General features: G+C 44.8%; 1 protein-coding gene across 1 annotated transcript in view; it reads right to left on the bottom strand.

Annotated features, from left to right (window-relative positions):
- Positions 1–803: 803 nt before the first annotated feature.
- The window catches only part of rps24 (ribosomal protein S24), a 440,983-nt gene continuing 429,141 nt past the window's right edge, over positions 804–12,645 (bottom strand). Inside the window, exon 4 of the mRNA XM_078530848.1 lies at positions 804–813. The gene's annotated coding sequence lies outside the window, so the exon portion shown is untranslated. The remainder of the gene's footprint in view (positions 814–12,645) is intronic.

Below are 12,645 nucleotides of genomic sequence, written 5' to 3'. Positions count from 1 at the left end.
AACTGGTGAACATCCCCACACCCGGTTAAAACCGGCACTCGGCCCCAGTCACATCATCCGAGCCGACCTATCTATTTAAAGCTGGGTCTCGCTGCCTTCCTGCAGGGATCCTGTGTTCCTAAGACAACCGGTTACAATTAAAGAAGGCTGCAGGATTAGAGCCAATAAGGCACTGCCCTCGATTATAACTCCTCGTCCGGCTGGTTTCTGCCAAGTCGGCAGGGCTAAAATCGAGTCTTAGGTTTTAAAATTCCTTTCATCACGTGTGCCGCCTTCTCCTGCCGACCAATTGCCGTCACCTTTTGTCTCTTGTAACGGGAGCCCCCAATTCCCCTTATGGAGGCCCATTGGTCTAATGTCGCTGACTGTTATGTCAGTCCCAGCCAGACTTCTTTGCACAGCATTTCAGTGTGTGTGTGTGTGTGTGTGTGTGTGCACTGAACTGTCACATTGCTGTCACTTGTGGTAGCAGCAGCAGTTGTTTTAATGGAGCGTTGACACCTTGGGTAAATCACCCTCTGTACCTTTTCGTTCAGCGACCCTCCTGCAATGGAGACTCATGAATAAAATTTCCTTCATTTCTGCCTGTCTGTATGTGGCTTCACGGGCTGGTTCTTATTAACTGGGTAGAATTCTAACAGATGTTCAGAGTGACTGACTCTTATGGAGATGTAGCTGTTGGCACTGAGATTATCTGAACAGATTGCTGTGATGTTATTTTTTTTTTTCAAAAAAAAAAGAGACACCATTTTTTTGTTTGACGTACAGATGCTTCTTTGTTTGCAATTTTCAGGAGCAAGAATTGTCATTCCCCTCACCATGCCCACGTTATCAGTGAGAGAATCCGTTGCTGTCAGCTATTTTTAAGTTGCGGCTGGGTGCACAGAATTTCAAGGGAGAAGTCAGCATGTGGAAAACAGAGACTGATGATGATGCTGTTCTCAAAACCTACAATCGTCCAGCTGAGCTCTTTTCCCTGGAAATGAGAAGGCCGAGGGCTGACCGGTAGAGGTCTTTAAAATTATGACGGCGTTTAACAGGGTAGACAAAGAGAAAACGTTTCCATTTACGGAGGGAGACCAGAACTAGGGGCCATAAATATAAGGTAGTCACTAATAAATTCAATAGGGGATTCAGGAGAAACGCCTCTGCCCAGGGAATGGTGAGAATATGGCGCTTGGTACCACAAGGAGCAGCTGAGGCAAATAGCATAGATACATTTAAGGTGAAGCTGGATAAGCGAATGAGAGAGAAAGGAATAGAAGGATGTGCTGATGGGGTGAGATGAAGTAAGGTGGGAGGAGACAGGCGTGGAGCGTGAACACTGACATAGACCAGTTGGGCTGAAAGACTTCACCGCGCGTGATTTCGATTTTCAGTTCGGCAGGCGCGAGGCTGACTCAGCTACTCACCCACCGACCTGTCAAAGGCCTGTTAAAACCTGTTTAAAAACTAATTTAAACAATTAAATGAGCAGCCCGTCCAACCTTAAGGTTAGCGGCAGACGATGAGCCCAGGCGGGATGAGGCTTCATGAAGTATTTAAAAATTCAATAAAAATCTTTTTAAAAAATCATTGCTATGTCCCAGCTCATGTGACACTGCCACATGAGGGGACCTGTTTTCAAAGTTTTCAAACGCTTTATTTAGAAATTTTAAACTTAAACAAAGGGATTTCTGCACCCTTTCACGCGCATATGTGAAAGAGCGCACTCCCGACTCAGGGATTCCCCCCCTGCTCGCACAGGGAGCGCTCAGGGCTTCTGGACGAGCGTCACGCTGGGTGGGCCTTACTTGGCCTGCCCACATAAAATGGCGGCATGCACCCGATTGAGGGCGCTAATCGGGTTCGCGCTCGCTCCCGCACACCCCCGCACAATCCCCCCGACAGGGGTCAAAATTCAGCCCATTGACTTTAACACGAACCAGAACAAACATAAATCTTACATAAACTAACAGGCAAATGATACTTCAAATAAAAATAGTCAGTACAAAAAAAAATACATCTTACACAACCACAAGCACCCGTGTCACTCCCCGTGCAAATGTAGCACTCTGAAGCTACACAGTTCCACAATATGCTATTCTTTATTCACACATGGCAGGTCAGGAGGCCTCCTGACAGCAGCTTTCACCTCTGAGTTTCACAGGTATGCTTATCATCAGCAATGCACATTTCTACAAACCCTCTCTCCCTCGAGTCACAATAGTCCTGATGGTGTAGCTTTCCAGAGTTCTTTTTCAACTGACCAACCAATACTCTATTCACTACTTCTAGGAAAACACCCAGCTCTTTAGCATCTTCAACCTATTCACACTACTTTCCAGGTTTTGGACCATTTTAGCCAGCTGTCACAGTGCATACAAGAGCTTCTGCCTACCTTTCTACCAAACAGAAAAACTGACCTCTCCCTGAGAGTGATTTGCTTCTTCTCCTCACGAGAATTCCCTGTGTTCCTCTTTCTGCTTTTTCTTTGTGTCTACATCTTTTTAAAAATTTATTCATGGGATGTGGGCATTGCTGGCTAGGCCAGCATTTATTGCCCATCCCTAAGTGCCCCTGTTTCAAGGGCATTTAAGAGTCAACCATATTGCTGTGGGTCTGGAGTCACATGTAGGCCAGACCCGGTAAGGATGGCAGATTTCCTTCCCTAATGGACATTAGTGAACCAGATGGGCTTTTGCAACAATTGGCAATGGTTTCATGGTCATCATTAGACTTTTAATTCCAGATTTTTTTTAAATTAAATTCAAATTCCACCATCTGCCGTGGTGGGTTTTGAAGCCAGGTCCCCTGATCTCCAGGTCCCCAATACCCTGGGTCTCTGGATGACCAATCCAGTTATAATACACTAGGCTGCCACCTCCCCAACTGACCTGTGCACTGATCACCTTTACCTTCCAGTTCTCCTTTGTATCTGGCCTCTGTTTTAACTTCCTTCCATTTGGTACTGCTTCCAGGTCAAGGGTCACCAGGTCATGTGGACCAGTATTTGTTACTATCTAAGAAAATTACAATCGATTCCTTTACAATTGATGCTAACTCTTAAAAGTCCGTTTCAAACATTCTTAAAGCCAATTACAGATTCCACAGCCATTTTAAAGATATTACAAATTTTCCTTTCTGCACTGCTTCTGGGTCAAAGGTCATCACAATACCCTAACTCGATGTCACGAAAGTATAATAATTCTCATAATATTATTGTGATTTATTGTAAAAGTTTATGTTTGGGATTTAATTGAATTGGAAACGGCTGGTCTGGAGGCTTTGACTCATCAAAAAGAAGCTAGGTTTGAAATGCTGAATATGTAAACATGGCTGAAGTCTTAGAATGTGAGTGAGGAGAATTTGCATTTTTAGATAAATCATGGTAGTTCGAATTTCAAAGAGATGGTAGGATGTTACACCTACCCAGAGAAGCTAGGCCAAGCAGTGTGTTTATTTTTCTCAAAGGTTACTGATAATATTAGCACCAGGAAATGACTTTTGTATTATAAAGGTAAAGTTCCAAATTTATGTGGGAACAATGGGATTTACATTAAAAGGAAGAATCATGTATAAGGTAGAATGAGGCTATGTGTCAGGGAAGGCATTGTAAGATCTACCAGAAATGTGAAAAGCCTCCAGTATTTGTGCATTAAGGCTGCTGTCTACAGAAACTGAAGCTGGGAAAAGCCACTTTGAATTCTACTGTCCAGTGTTAACTTGCTGGCATCTGTTTAAATGTTTTCTTACCGTTGCCTTAATGGGGGTGTAACTGGAAGCCAGATTAATTAAGGGTTTTAGGAGTTGTTACAGTAGTAATTTGTAGACCTATGAAATCATTTTTTATTAATAAACATTCAATTTTGTTTTCAAAAAAATCTCTAAAGTCTTGGTGGACTTATTACTGCTGAATTCAGGGCATGCATCTCGAAATAAACACAAATTGCAAAACAGTTGTGACCACGTGATCAAGTTTCCCTCGTGGATTTGATCCAAATGGCACACACCATCTGCCATGTCATTACACCCAGCGCTACCCAAATGGTTTTCCTGGTGTGACCCTATTTTAATGCCCCAGACTTTGCGAGAACCCAGGGTGAAAATCTGGGGGTGTAGGAGAGTTTTTGAACGAGGGTGTGGTCTTCAGCTGCTGAGCAAGGGTGGGCCTGAGTGTGGTAGGGAGTGTTTAAACTGCAGGATACTTTTATTAAAATGCATAACTCTTCACAGCCTTTACTTGCAGCAGCAATTAGGCCTCGAAGACCCGTCTATCAACCACGCTCACCATGAGAAAAAAAAAACATGATTTAAAGGGGCCTCGCATGTGTTAGCACTCAGTCCAAGCGCCACGGCAGCCATTGCTGCCTCAGAGCTCATGACTCCAAAAGCTCATCTCACGAACCCACTGGGGGGGACGCGGTGACGATCCACAGTTTGGGAAATGCTGCCCTGCCAAACCAAAAATCTACCCACTTCGGTTCTGAAAGCTTCAGTTGACCCCAGCACCCGTACTCTTTTTGGGGGGGAGAGAGAGTTTCAGATCTCTACTACCCCTTTTGTGAAGAAGTGCTTCATTGTTTCATCCCAGAATGGCCAGACTCCAATTTTTAGATTAAGGAGAGAAGGGAAGGATGCAGCACAATGCAACACAACTGACGGGTAAGGGACTTGCGATGGATTCTGAACACGCCGACTCCCAGAAAAGGAAACCTTTCATTTCTAATGAACCTTATCTCTGTTTCCTGGGTGATAAACAATGAGAAAAGGAAACATATTATTAGTGCAAAACTGCACCTTACGGTATTGCAATATCGAGAGATCAATTGAAGAAATCTTGCCAAGAACGAATCAAATCTGGTTGCTGGGCTGCAACAGAACAAAAAAAAATGAACAGTGATTTTACTGGGAGCCTGGGTCTACAATCATCTTAGCTTCAGATTTCCAGCAACTCTCCTTGTTGCTATGCATGCTGTCTAGACTCACTACAATGTGTTACAATAAAAACAGAAAAAGCGCTGGAAAAACTCAGCAGGTCTGGCAGCATCAGTGGGGAGAGAAACAGTTAATGTTTCCAGTCCGTATGACTCCCATACGGACTCCAAACATTAACTCTGTTTCTCTCTCCACAGATGCTGCCGGACCTGCTGAGTTTTTCCAGCATTTTCTGTTTTTTATTTCAGATTTCCAGCATCCTCAGTATTTTGCTTTTACAATATGCTCTATAGTATCTGTAATCAGGTCTCTCTAATGCTTAACCACGAGGGCAAACACATGAGTCTCACATAAACATACTGGAACTACAAAAGGTCTAATTCAGGGCAATAATTAATTGGCACATTCTACCAATGTGGCCAAATGCCAACCAATACCTATCAGGACAATTATAGTGACTTTCATATAAATGGCATACCATAGAATCAAACTTGATGCAGTACATTTGTGCTGGTTCACAACAATAACAATACCTGCATTTACATAGCCCCTTTAAAGTAGCAACATGCTCCAAGGAGTCTACTCAGACAGAATTGGACACGGAACCCGACATGGAGATATTAGCCCAGATGGCTACAAGCTTTGTCAAAGAGGAAGGTCTTACGGAGGATGTTAAAGAAAGGGAGGTGGAGAGGTATGGGGAGGGAATTCCAGCGGAGGTGCCTCCCGAAGGTGGAGCGGGTAAAATCAGGGAACTGCAAGAGGCCGTGGAGGAGTGCAGGATCCTCGGAGGGCTGTGGGGCTACAGGAGGTTGCAGAAATGGAGGGCAGAGTGGTGGGGGGGTGTGTGGTCACAAGGAATTTGGAAACAAGGGTGAGGATTTTAAAATTGAGACATTGGTGGATTAAAAGCTAATGTTAATCAGTGACACAGGGGGTGAGGGGTGAACAGATTTGGTGCAAGTTCGCATGTAGACAACAGAGTTTTGGATGACCACAAGTTAAAGAAGGACTGTAGATTGAGGAGTTGCGGTGGGGAGGGGGTGGGTGGTCAGCTGGGGGAGCATTGCAACATTAATTCTGGAGGTAACAAAAGCATTTATGACGGTTTTAGCTACAAATAAGCCAGGGTACAAGGCAATGTGACATGGGTGAAAGTAGGCGGTCTTAGTGAGAGAGAGGATGTAGGTCAGAAACTCAGCTCACGGTCAAAGGGGAGTTGCGAACAGCTTTGGTCAGCCTGAAACAGTGGCCAGGGAGGAGGCTGGAATGGGGTGGAGGAGGAGCAGAGTTTGTGGCTGGCAACCAGGGGTCCGGTGGGGTGGAGTCAGGAAATGAAAACTATTTCAGTAGCTGCTCCCTTTAAAGCAAGGGACCAGCTGCCCAGTGCACTGTTACCAGAGTGGAATTGCTGTGAGTTTCGGTGAGAAGGGAATGAAATTTTAAATTTTAATGGTTAATCTTCAATAAAATCTAGTACGGCTAGCTTGCATTTTACTTAAAGTTACCGTTTTTTAAGTTTAGGTTTCTCAGGGGCTTGAGCATAATCAAGTAAGTCAAGCCCTCTGCTGGATAGCAGGTCAGATCAGCAAATTAAGGAACTGGCCTAACCTGGTTCTGTGACGGCCAGGTAGGAGATTCATTTACATCTCAGGAGTATCAATAAGAGAGGTTTGAGTGCCCTGTCGTGGAGTGCACTTTTACAGAGTGGAATTACTGCGAGTTTGGTGAGATGGGAGTTCGGTGAGGAGGGGAGGGAGGTGCTCTTTTCTTTTTCTTTCCCTATCATTCTCAGCCTGCAGGAGACCAGCAGTTGTAAAGCTGCACGAGAGGGCTGTGTTTTTTAAAATATCCAAGAGTGTCATCGCAGGAGGAACACGTGTTCATTGGCTGGTGAGAAACTGTTGTTAGTGAGGGTCTTTGAGTAGCTGAAAATTAGAAAAACACATCCTTCTTAAAAGAAGGAGCTACTTAGATTTCAGTAAGAAACACAAGCAATGGGGAAGTAAAGTTCAGCCAAGGCCATGTAAAATAAAGTAGTATGAGTAAACCAAAGTAAAATAATGCTTAACATAAGGGAAGAAAATTGAAGCAATGGCAGGGCAGCTTGGTCATGTGGAATGCGTGTCCTGTAACATGTGGGAAGTCATGGATGCTACTAGATGTCCTAGATGACCACGTGTTCAGGAAGTGTCACCAGCTGCACAACCTTGAGCTCCAGATTTCGGAACTTGAGCAGCAGCTGGAGTCACTGTGTCACATCTGCAAGGCTGAGAGCTACATGGATAGCATGTTCAGGGAGGTGGTCACCACCGCAGCTGAGGAGCCTGGGGGCAGAAAGGGAGTGGGTTACCATCAGGCAGTCCTAGGGAACTAGGCAGGTAGTGCAGGAGTGCCCTGAGGTCCCGCTCACCAATCGGTTTTCCATTTTGGATACTGGTGAGGGCATTGGTTCCTTGGAGGAATGCAGTCAGAGTCAGGTTTGTGGCACCACAGGCGGCTCTGCTTTACAAGGGGGAGGAAGAAGAGGGGAAGAGCAATAGTGACAGGGGATTCGTTAGTTAGGGGAACAAACAGGCTTTTCTGTGGCCGTAGACGTGCCTCTCTGGTGCCAGGGACAAGGATGTCACGGAGCGGCTGGAGGACATTCTCCTGGGGGAGGGTGATCAGCTGGAGGTCATGGTGCACATTGGTACCAATGACTTAGGTAGGTAAGGGGATGAGGTCTTGAAAGCAGATTTCAGGAGCTATGAAAGAGATTGAAAAGGAGGACCGCTAAAGCAGTAATCTCAGGATTACTCCCAGTCCCACGTGCAAGTGAGTATAGAAATAGGAGGATAGAGCAATTGGACATATAGCTGGCAAGCTGGTGTAGGAGGAATGGCATCAGATTTCTGAGGCATTGGGACCAGTCCTGGGAAATGTGGGATCTGTACAAGCCAGACGCTCTACACCTGAACAGGACTGGAATGGATATCCTCGGAGGGAGATTTGCTCGTGCTGTTGGAGAGAGTTTAAACTAGATTGGCAGGAGACTGGGAACCTGAGGGAAAATTCAGAGCAGGTAATGGGAGATGGAGAATTAGTGAGTGCCTCTGAAGGACAGAGGAAGCACAGGTTAAAAGCGTAGAGCACAGGAATTTGGCAGCGTTTAAAGGTGTATATGTAAATGCCTGGAGTATAGTCCATAAAGCCGGTGAGCTGAGGGCACAAGTAGACAAATGGCAGCACGATAGCCTTGTAACTGAAACTTCTCTTAAAGAAAGGCAATAATGGCCGCTCAACACCTCCAGATATAGAGTTTTCAGGCAGGATGGAGAGGGAGATTAAAAGAAATTGTGGAGAGCATTATTGGTTAAAAAACCAATTAAAGCTGTGAGAGGGAAATACACTAAATGAAGGGCCAAATGAGGCCTTACAGATTGAGCTCAGAAATAAAAAAGGAGCAGCCACATTGCTGGGAGTGTACTATAGATCCCCAAATAGTGGAAGGGGTTTAGAAGAGCAAATTTCTGAGTGCAAAAACAATAGGGTAGTAATAGTTGGGAACTTCAGCTACCCTAATATCAATTGGGATATGAACAGTGTGAAGGCACAGAGGGCACAAAATTACTTGAACTTTTACAGCCAGGATGTTAAAAAGCCCAACAAGAGGGGGCACAATTCTAGATTTAGTCTTAAGAAATGAAGCTGGGCAAGTGGATGAAGTAGCAGTGGGGGATCATCTTGCAGATAGTGACCATAATACAGTTAGGCCAGGATATTGCCGTCAGCGTGTGGGGGCGGGACCGACAGGCCGACGCATAAAATGACGCGAGATGATGTCGGGCGGACGTCCCAACGTCATCACGCGTCATTTTGATCTTTCGGTTGGTGGGTGTGCGCTGGAGGCAGCTGCACGCCCGCCAAATGGTCAATGGCCTATTCAAGCCATTAAAAAAGTAACTAACCATATTAACAATGTCCTGTCTGTCCAACCTTAAGGTTGTCGGGCAGGCGAAGAGCTCAAGCGGCCTTTGCATTTTTCAGGAAACCTCATCCACGGGCGGGATGAGGTTTCCTGAAGGTTTTATAAAATTAATTTTATAAATTTTGCTACATTCACAAACATGTCCCAGCTCGTGTGACACTGTCACACGAGGGGACATGTTTAAATAATTTTTTACTTTATTTATAACAAATTTTTTTTTATCAACTTAATCTTGCCTCAGGGAGATTGCTGCGCTCTTCTGCACGCATGTGTGAAAGAGCATAGGCCCCGATTCTCCCTCCTACCCCCCCAGCCCACACAGGTAACGGTGAGTGCTACCAGCCGCTCATTACGCTGGGCGGGTCTTAATTGGCCTGCCTGCATAAAATGGTGGTGTGCAGCCAATCGCGATCGGTGATGGACTCCGCGCCTGCCCGCGCCTGCTCCCGAACAGTCCGCCCGCCAATTGTAAAATTCACCCCTGAGATTTAGCATCATTATGGAAAAGGACACAGATAGAACAGGAGTAAAGTTCTAAATTGGGGGAAGACAAATTTTACAAAGCTGAGAGGTGAGCTGGCAAGAGTGGACTGGATACAGATACCAGGAAGAAAAACAGTGTCAAATAAGTGGGAGGCATTCCAAAGCAAGATTCTACAGGTACGGCATAGACACAAAGTGAGAGAATGGTACTGCTAAATCTGGAGCTCTCTGGTTCTCAGAAGCGTAGAGGGTAGGTTAGAGAAGGAAAAGAGAGCTTGTGACAGTCACAAAAAGCTTAATGCTGTTAAAAAGCCTAGATGAATATAGAAAGTATAGGGGTGAAGTAAAAAAGGAAATTCAGAAAGCAAAGAGAGGATACGAAGAAATATTGGCAGGTAAAATCAAAGTAAACCCAAAGATGTTTTACTAGTACATTAAGAGCAAGAGGATAACTAAGGAAAGGGTAAGGCCTATCAGAGATGTACATGGTAACTTGTGCGTTGATGCTGAAGATGTGGACTGGGTTCTCAATCAGTACTTTGTCTCTGTCTTCACTAAGGAGAAGGATGATGCAGACATTCCAGTTAAAGAGGAAGAGTGCGAAATATTTGATACAATAAGCATAATGAGAGAGAAAGTACAGGAGGGACTGGCATCTTTGAAGGTGGATAAATCACCAGGGCCAAATAGATTGTTTGTCAGCTTGTTAAAAGAAGCCAGGGAGGAAATAGTGGATACTCTGAGGATCATTTTCCAATCTTCACTAGATACAGGTGAGGTACCAGAGGATTGGAGGTCTGCGAATGTTGCACCAATATTTAAAAAGGCTGCGAGGAATAGGCCAGAAAATTATAGGTCAGTCTGTCTGAATTCAGTGGTGGGCAAGTCATTGGAATCAATTCTGAGAGACAGGATAAACTGTCACTGAGAAGGGCATGGATTGATCAGCATGGTTTTGTTAGGGGAAGATCAGGCCTCACTAACTTAATAGAAATTTTTGAGGAAGTAACAAGAAGGATTGATGAGGGTCGTGCAGTGGATGTTGTCTACATGGATTTCAGTAAGGCACTTGACAAGGTCCCACATCAGACTGGTCAGGAAAGTGCGATCCCATGGGATACAGGGGAAGGTGGTGAGTTGGATCCAAAATTGACTTAGTGACAGAAACAAATGGTTGATCAATGTTTTTGCGAGTGAAAAGCAGTTTCCAGTGGCGTTCCACAGGGTTCAGTGTTGGGGGCCCTTGATGTTTGTTGTATATATTCATGATTTAGGCTTAAATGTGGGAGGCATGATTGGAAAATTTGCAGATGACACAAAAATTGGCCGTGTAGTAGATAATGAAGAGGATAGCTGTTGTCTCCATAAAGATATCAATGGTTTGGTTGAGTGGGTGAAAAAGTGGCAAATGGAATTCAATCTGGAGAAGTGTGAGGTAGTGCATTTTGGGGAGGGCAAACAAAGCAAAGGAATACTCAATAAACAGGAGGATATTGAGGGGGGTTGAGGAAGTGAGAAGCCACAGAACCTGCTTGTTCACAGGTCCCTGAATGTGGCCAGACAGGTGGATTAGGTGGTCAAGAAAATGTACGGAATGCTTTTCTTTATTGGACAAGGGACTGAATGCAAAAGCAGAATGCTGGAACTGTATAAATATACTGGTTAGGCCACAGTTGGAATGTTGTATACAGTTCTGGTCACCACATTACCGGAAGGACATTATTGCTCTGGAGAGAGCACAGAGGAGATTTACAAGAATGTTGCCAGGGCTTGAAAATTGCAGCTATGAAGAAAGGTTGAATAGGCTAGGGTTGTTTTCCTCAGAACAGAGGAGGCTGAGGGTGACCTAATTGAGGTGCACAAAATTGAGGGGCCTAGATAGGGTAAACAGGAAAGATTTGTTTCCCCTAGCTGCGGGGTCAATTACCAGGTGGCATAGATTTAAGGTGATTGGTGGAAGGATTAGAGGGGACATGAGGAAAAACTTTTTCACCCGGAGGGTGGTGGGCATCTGGAATTCACTGCCTAGATTGATGGTTGAGGCTGAAACTCTCAACTCATTTAAAAGGCACCTGGATCTGCATTTGAAGTGCTGTAACCTGCAAGGCTACGGACCAGATGTTGGAAAGTGGGATTAAAATGAGCGGCTAGCTTCTTTTTTCTCTTTTTATGGTCAGTGCAGGAACGATGGGCTGAATGGCCTCTTTCTGCACCTTAACATTTCTATGGTTCAATGGTTCTCAGGGGCATTTAATGTACAAAAACCAGACTGTTTTACATCTTATGGCTCTTCATGCATACTAGGCACTAAGTTTACACAGCCTTTACTAAACAAGGAGGAGGTGTGAGCAGCTGAAATGATGCCTCCTTCTATTACCCAATTGTATTCTTGGCCACTTCCCATTTTTGTAGTGGTTTGGTGGCTCTAGTTCCAAGTTTGTATGCTGGGTTTAGCCATGGCAGCTTACTGATTATGTATCTGAAGTGTACATCCAGTTCTTTGGTGGTCTCGTGGTGAGTTTGTTTGTGTGGTGGGCACACATCCGGTGCCCCGGAACTTAACTGGTGGGTGTTTGCTCAGTTCTCCGGTGGTCTCACCTCGGTGCTTTGGAGTTCTTGGGGAAGCTGATGTTTTGCGTGCAAACACTGGGCACCCCAGAAGCCCTCCTCATCACAACTCACACACATATGGGAGTTAGAACTGGGTTCAAAACATTACGATTCTGAATTTATCAGGCTTGCTGTAAACGACGTTGGTATAGTCCCTGCTAAATGTTTCACTTCACTTTACAAATACCACCAGCAGCGTTTCAAACTAATCCGCCCTCACAATCCTCACCTCACACATGCTTTAACATTGCCTGTTCCTCATTCTCTTGTTGCAAGAGATTACATTGTATTTTCTGTATTTTTGCAATGATCCTTGCTTTGGTTTTAGCCTGTGCATAGCTTTCCTGTTCAATCATAGCTCTTTGTGGCTGAGCTAACAGTGCAAGTCATCTGGATTGATTTAGTCTCATTACCTCTGCAGGAAAGTATTAGTCAGGCAAATCTGCTTCTGTTATGAGATATCTTCAATTTCGGAGCGCTCAGTAGCTTTTTTTTATGCTTGCTCATTTGACTTACTAACTGCATTTATGCACATTTTGTTGGAGGACTGATCACAATCAGCCAGAAGTGCCTTTTCGGGAGAGAGCTGCTAGGTCTGGTCGCCAGTTTTTGATTTGTGCGAGATAGTTTTCTATGAGAGGCTAAAACTAGTTCGGGGGCACCGC

The sequence above is a fragment of the Cetorhinus maximus genome, chromosome 27 (genome assembly GCF_964194155.1).
Source record: "Cetorhinus maximus chromosome 27, sCetMax3.hap1.1, whole genome shotgun sequence".
Lineage (NCBI taxonomy): Eukaryota > Metazoa > Chordata > Chondrichthyes > Lamniformes > Cetorhinidae > Cetorhinus > Cetorhinus maximus.
Note: the sequence above shows the minus strand (reverse complement) of the source record. Positions and strands in the feature narration are given on the sequence as shown.